The 6,641-nt window shown below is 33.3% G+C and overlaps 1 pseudogene; it reads left to right on the forward strand.

Moving 5' to 3' along the window:
* The window catches only part of LOC117094212, a 49,482-nt pseudogene extending 43,510 nt beyond the window's left edge, over nt 1-5,972 (forward strand).
* The last annotated feature ends 669 nt before the right edge of the window (nt 5,973-6,641 follow it).

Consider the following 6,641-nt stretch of genomic DNA (forward strand, 5'->3'; position numbering starts at 1 on the left):
CTGGAAAAAGTTTAGCAATAAACATAATTTTGAAGATTGTAGCACAGAGTATATGCACATGAACGTGATGTAAATAAAATGACTACCACTGCAGTTTCTTTTGATGATAGCTCTCTTCTTGAGACTGTAAAGAAGAAGAAAGACTTACAAGACTAGTTTAATCTGTAGTACTGGATTTCCTACACATTAAGCTTCTGGACCCAGGATAGCCTTTCCTGAAAGCTCTCCACATTACCTTAGTACAAAGCCTTAATCTGCACTTGGTAGTAATCATTTAGCAAAATAAAGATATGTGCAAATTAGTGCCCTCTGCTTGATGGAAATCCTGTGCCCTATGGTCTTGATCTTTAGATATCTCAGTTTTATGTGTTTTCAAGACACGTAAAGGAGGCTATGAAATTGAGCAAGTACCAATTTTAAAAACAATGATCTAAAACTCTCAGTCTCCAATGCTGATTAATGGCAACAAAGACTAGATGGAGCTAATAAGAGGTGGCTGTGTTTATAGAGCTTTCCATTTTAATAGAGTAATGTAATGGCCAAATTATTTTCACTCTCACTATCAATATTAAATCATAAACTCAGCTAATATAGAATTAGATCTTGTATGACCTAATAAACAAAATTGGTGAAATCCAAGAAAATTTAGGGCATCAAGAAGAGCTTAGAGGTTTTTTTTATGTTTTTTGGATTTTTGCTGTAACACCATGACAAATTGGAATAATTACTGCTGAAGGAAAATGAGATAGTAAAGCAGAATGACTCCAGAAGAAAAAGTTAATCTCATATTATTAAACTCAAATAGAAAGTAATATGAGAAATATTGATTATAATTGTTAATTATGCCTTTGTAACATTTTAAATAATGAAAAATTTTAGACCATGGCATAGGGCAGTATTTATCAGGCATAATAGACTGTATTTTCAAGAACAACTATTTACTTTTTGCACGTGGAGCATTACTGAAAACTTACACAGAGATGGTATCTGTGCTTCATACCATTTTCTCATAGACATAATATATGATTTCAGATACTTGTTTCTCTATCTGAGTAGGAGGGAAGGAAATGGGACAACAAGATTTCATAAGTAAAAATTTTAATATTTATTTCTATAAAAATCATACATTTATCAGTTTCCTGTGTATTGAATTTATTTCTCCCTAAATGCAGTATATCAGTGACACCAAATCCAAATGCATTTCACACATTCACTGAAACCAAATAATTTGGTTTTCATATGTAGTTTTCAGTGATCCTATAGAACCTGAATGTTAAAGCAGTCACAATACTTCATGTATTCTTGTTATAATTTTTAATAACAAAATATTGCAAGGAATAACTGAAAACTATAGGTCCTATTGATGCCTAGGAGATATTAATATTTTCCTACATTTGGCTCAATTTCCTCTATTTTTAAAAAAAATCTACAACTAAGACAAAAGCCCTTCCTGCTCCCACTTCTTCTTTCCCACTCACACCTCATAAATACAATTCTTTAGTTTGTGTTTCTATTCACCTATGTTGTTTTTGTACTTTTAGTATATGTAAATATATCTACTGCAATATACAATATTATTTTCATGTATAAAATTTTACATAAATGGTATCAAATGTTAAGCATTTTAGTGTCATTTTGCTTTAGTCAGCATTGTATTTTTTTGAGAATTATACCTGTTGACGTAGGTAGATATAATTCATTCATTTTTATATTTCTCACTTTTGTCTGATATCTTTTCCAGTGAATAAACAATGGTTTGTTATCCATCCCCTTACTTACGTTGTTTCAATTATTAGGCTATTTCCGTGTGTTTGTTTTTACAAACAGTGCTGAAATTAGCACACCTTTCTATGTTTTCTTGTGCACATATGCAGGAGTTTATGAAAGACTTCTGGAAATGCAGCTACAAGTTTTAATATGCATGACAAATTCTTCCAAACCACTCTACCAAATTTCTATTCAATTCAAATATCTCTACCAATTTATGCTACCACAGACAACAGGAGACCTGGTTTCCCAACAGTTGAACTTATCAGACATTATTTTTGCCAATCTGATGGATATAAAATGTTATTTTATTGCAGTTTTAGTTTGTATATCCTTAATGGAATATAACATTCTTTCAATGTTAATTTGCAGTTTATGGTCTCTTCTATCAATGATCTCTTGCTAAACATTTTCAATAACTAGCTTCTCTTTTTCTTGATTGGAAGAAATTATTTGCATATTCCATACACTAATAAATTTTGGTTTTCTGAACTGAAAATATCTTCTCTATATCCAGATTGATTTTTCATCCTTTTCAGGGTAATTTGCTTAAGAAATATAGGAACAGCAACATTTTTTAAATACTTTTTTTCTCCTAAATATCTTCTAGTTTTGCTTTTCATTTCATACCTCTAATGCAATTAGAAAAATGTGTGTTTATATAAAGTAGGGATATATTTGATCTTAGTTATTTCTGTATGTATAGCCAATTACCCCAGAACCATTTACTGAACAGATCGAACCATGTATATGTGGTCCTACCCATGTGTGTGTGGGTAGAACCTTGATTTGTTCAGTAAATGGATTTTTCTATCTATTACTTTTTCAGTTAAACTTTTGTTTACTATAGTTTCATAATGTATTTTGAATGAGTAGACCATTATCATTTTTGTTTCTTGAAAAGTCTCAACGATTTTAGGCATTTTATAGTCTAATACAAATTTTAAGATGAGTTTATCATGCTCCATAAAAATGATAAAATATTGGGGCTTTTTGAAATTATAGATAAATAGGAGGAAGAACTCATATATTTGTTATAGTAAGTCTTATTTATAAGTAATATATCTCTACATTTAATTAGGTCTTTTATAACTTTCAATAAAGGTTTACAACTTTCTCATTAAAGTCTTGCCTCTGTGAAGTTACATCTATTTCTAGTACTCTCATTGCTTCTGTGATTGCTATGTTTTGAAATTATATTTTTAATTGTTTGCTGTTTGTATATATGAATCTCTTTAATTTTTAAATAATCATTCTCTGTAACTTCTCTTGGACTTTCATATATGTAATCATAACCTTTACAAATGATGACAGTTTTATATTTTTCTAACCCTTGCAAATTTATTTTGCATACCTTTTTCATTTAGCAGGCACTCCAATACAATGATGAATAGAAGAAGGCATTGGGGCCTTGTTCTCGATTTAAAGGCATGTTTTTAATATTTTATTATAAGGTATCTCGGTTAATATGGGTATTATTTGGTAGCTAACTTTTTATCACATTAAATAAGGTCTCTTACTCCTATTTGTTAAGAGTTTATATTATAAAGGAGTCCTGAGTTATTGAATGATTTTACCGCATGTATTGAAATAATCATGTATTTTAAAAACTGTTAATTTGTTATTGTGATAAATTACACTAATACATGTTTTAACATTGTTATGCTTGCATTCTTAAGAAAAAATTCATCATTCTTTGTCATGATTTCAATGTGCATGTTTTTCTTTGTTATATTTGGTAATGTTTAAGCTATTATTTTTATATCCATTTTTATAAAAGACAATGGTCTGAAATTTTCTTTCATTAACATCCCTGACAGATTTTATCAAAGTATAGTTTACCAAAATATAAAATTGTTGAGGAACTGTCTTACTTTTTCTTTTTCTTTAGAACAGTGTGAATAAAATAGATACTATCAAACCCTTGTTTACTGAAATTATCTTGTAAATATATTTAGATTACTTGTTTTTGCCTGTTTCAGTCATTGTTGGTTTGGCTTTGTTATTGTCATTTTTGTTGTGTTTTCCACCAACGCTTAAATTGTTGACTACTACTAATTTAATTGCATTTATTTTAATAGGATTACTCAGACTTTTATTTATTCTTGAATCTATTCCATAAAGTGTATTATGTTCTAAAAAATATATTTTCGAAATAATTGGCAAAGTGTTATTTTGTGATTGTGTGGTCCAGTTTTCATTAAAGTTTCTCTCTCTTATTAATCTGCTAGTGATTTGTCTATTGTGTTAGTTTATTGTAAAGAATTAACTTTGAGCACTTTTTACTCTATTGTTTCTATTTTTTTTATTGTGATAAGAACACTTAGCCTACGATTTACTCTCGTGACAAATTTTTAAGTGTACAATGCAGTATTTTTAAGTACAACTGTACAGCAGCTCTCTAGAAGTTATTCATCTTTTGTAAATAAACCATGTACCCCTTGAACAAAATGTCTCCATTTTTGCTTCCCTCCAGCCCCTGATGAGGTTAGCTATTGGTTACTTTCCATTTAAATTTCTATTCTCATCTTTATTTTTTTCCTTCTTTCTACTTTCTTTGGATGACTTCATTACTCTTTTTCTACCTCTGTAAACTGGAAGTTGTGCTGATTTTTGGTTTTTCTTCTTTCCTAATAGACACAATTAAGGCTTTTGCCTTACAATTGTGGTTTTAGCCAAATCCTACACATTTTGATTTATAGTATTTGCATTATCATTCATATAGAACTATTTTCTAATTTCCATTATCATTTCTTCTTAAAGTGTTTCATGAGTTATTTATGCCCTTTTTTTAAAACAATTTCCAAATACAATGTGTTACCTACTTGACTCTTAACATGTCAGGGATGGTAACAGAGACCCGGTGTCTTCTGACTTTTGCTTTTCTAACCTGTAGCCACTAAGTGTGAGTGCATCTTCATCCACCTTGGTGAGGCTGGTGTCCAGAGTGGCAACACCTGCTGGGAGCTCTACTACCTGGAACACAGCATCCAACTCAATAACGCAATGCCAAATGACAAGACCACTGGGTAAGGAGATGATTGATTCTACGCCTCTTCAGTGGGCAGGCAAGTTTGTGTCCAGAGCAGTGTTTATAAACCTGGAGCCCATAGTCATCGATGAATTTTGCACTGGCACCTACCACCAGCTCTTCCACCCTGAGCAGCTCATCACAGACAAGGAAGATGCTGCCAATAACTATGCCTGTGGAGATCACGACATTGGCAAGACATTGGTCTTGTCTTGGACCAAAGTCGCAAGCTGGTTCACCAGTGCGCAGGTCTTCAGGGCTTCTTGGTTTTTCCACAGCTTTGGTGGAGAAACTGGTTCTGGGTTCACTTCTCTCTGTTGATTATGCCACAAAGTCTAAACTGAAATTCTCCATTTACCCAGCCCTGCAGGTTTCCACAGCTGCCGTTGAGCTCTACCACTCCATTCCACCACCAGCACCACCCTGCAGCACTTTGATTGTGCCTTCATGGTAGACAATGAGGCCATCTATGGCATCTGTTGTAGAAACCCCAATATTGAGCACCCAAACTACCCTAATCTTAACTGCTTTCTTAGCCAGATTGTCCTCCATCACTGCTTCTCTCAGATTTCATGGAGTCTGACAGAACTCCGGACTGACCTGGTACCCTCTTCCTGCATCCTCTTCTCTTTGGTCACATATGTCCTGTCATCTCTGCTGGGTAAGACTACCATGCATAGCAGAGGTCACCAGTGCTTATTTTGAGCCAGGCAACCAGATTGTGAAATGAGCCAGGCAACCAGATTGTGAATCACTATGGTAAATACATGGCTTACTGCCTATTACACTGTGGTAATGTGGTTCCCAAATATGTCAATACTGCTGTTCCACTAACAAGACCAAATGCAACATCCAGTTTGAGGATTGGTGTTTCACTGGCCTCAAAGTTGGCATTAATTGCCAGCTTCCCACTGTGGTACCTGCTGGAAATCTGGCCAACATAAAGAGAGCTGCGTGCATGCTGAGCAACATCATAGCCATTGCTGAGGCCTGGGTTTGCCTAGGCCGCAAGTTTGACTTGAGTTATGCCAACTGTTCCTTTGTTCACTGGGAAGTGGGTGAGGGGATAGGAGAAGAAGCATTTTCTGAGGGCTGTGAGGACATGGCTGCCATTGAAAAGGATTGTGAGGAGGTTGGTGTGGATTCTGTTGAAGAAAAAGAAGAGGAACGCTAATTTTCCATTCCTTTCAGCCTTGCAGCATGTCATAATTCCAGAATTTCAGCTTTGACATTAGCTGACAGGCATTAAAACTTTCCAGTTAGATCATTTTCACTCAGCAGTAATCATGCCTTTCCCTGTGTGCCTACAAGATTTTTCCATCATGTCTCAAATTAAAGGCTTGAAGTAAATAAAATAAAAATTCCATATATATGGAGATAATATTTGCTATGTTTTTTCAATTTAAACTACCAGCAGAAGCATGATCTGTATGACTCATTTTATGCCAAAATATGTTATTTCTTAATAGTTTCATACTTGTTTAAAAAATGAAAATGCTTTAATTCTTGAGTACAGATTTCTAACATACATTCTAACATTCATAATGTTAAGAAATATATTTTAATTTTAATTAATTTTATTTTTTATTTTAAAGCCAAAGCATTAGTAGGAAAAAAGAAGGTTACAGAAAAATAATAAAAGAAGCCATTCACCAGTCCACATAAACATTTAGTACATATAAGGACTGTAAAGAGCAGGTACACAGGACATTATGAGTGTTTTTAATACCACTGGATCTTATGCTTAAAAATGGTTAAGATGTTTGGTTTTCTCTTCTTGTGATAGTTTGCTAAGAATGATGGTTTCCAGCTGCATCCATGTCCCTACAAAGGACGCAAACTC

The sequence above is a fragment of the Trachypithecus francoisi genome, unplaced genomic scaffold, assembly GCF_009764315.1.
Source record: "Trachypithecus francoisi isolate TF-2019V2 unplaced genomic scaffold, Tfra_2.0 Lachesis_group13, whole genome shotgun sequence".
Taxonomy (NCBI): domain Eukaryota; kingdom Metazoa; phylum Chordata; class Mammalia; order Primates; family Cercopithecidae; genus Trachypithecus; species Trachypithecus francoisi.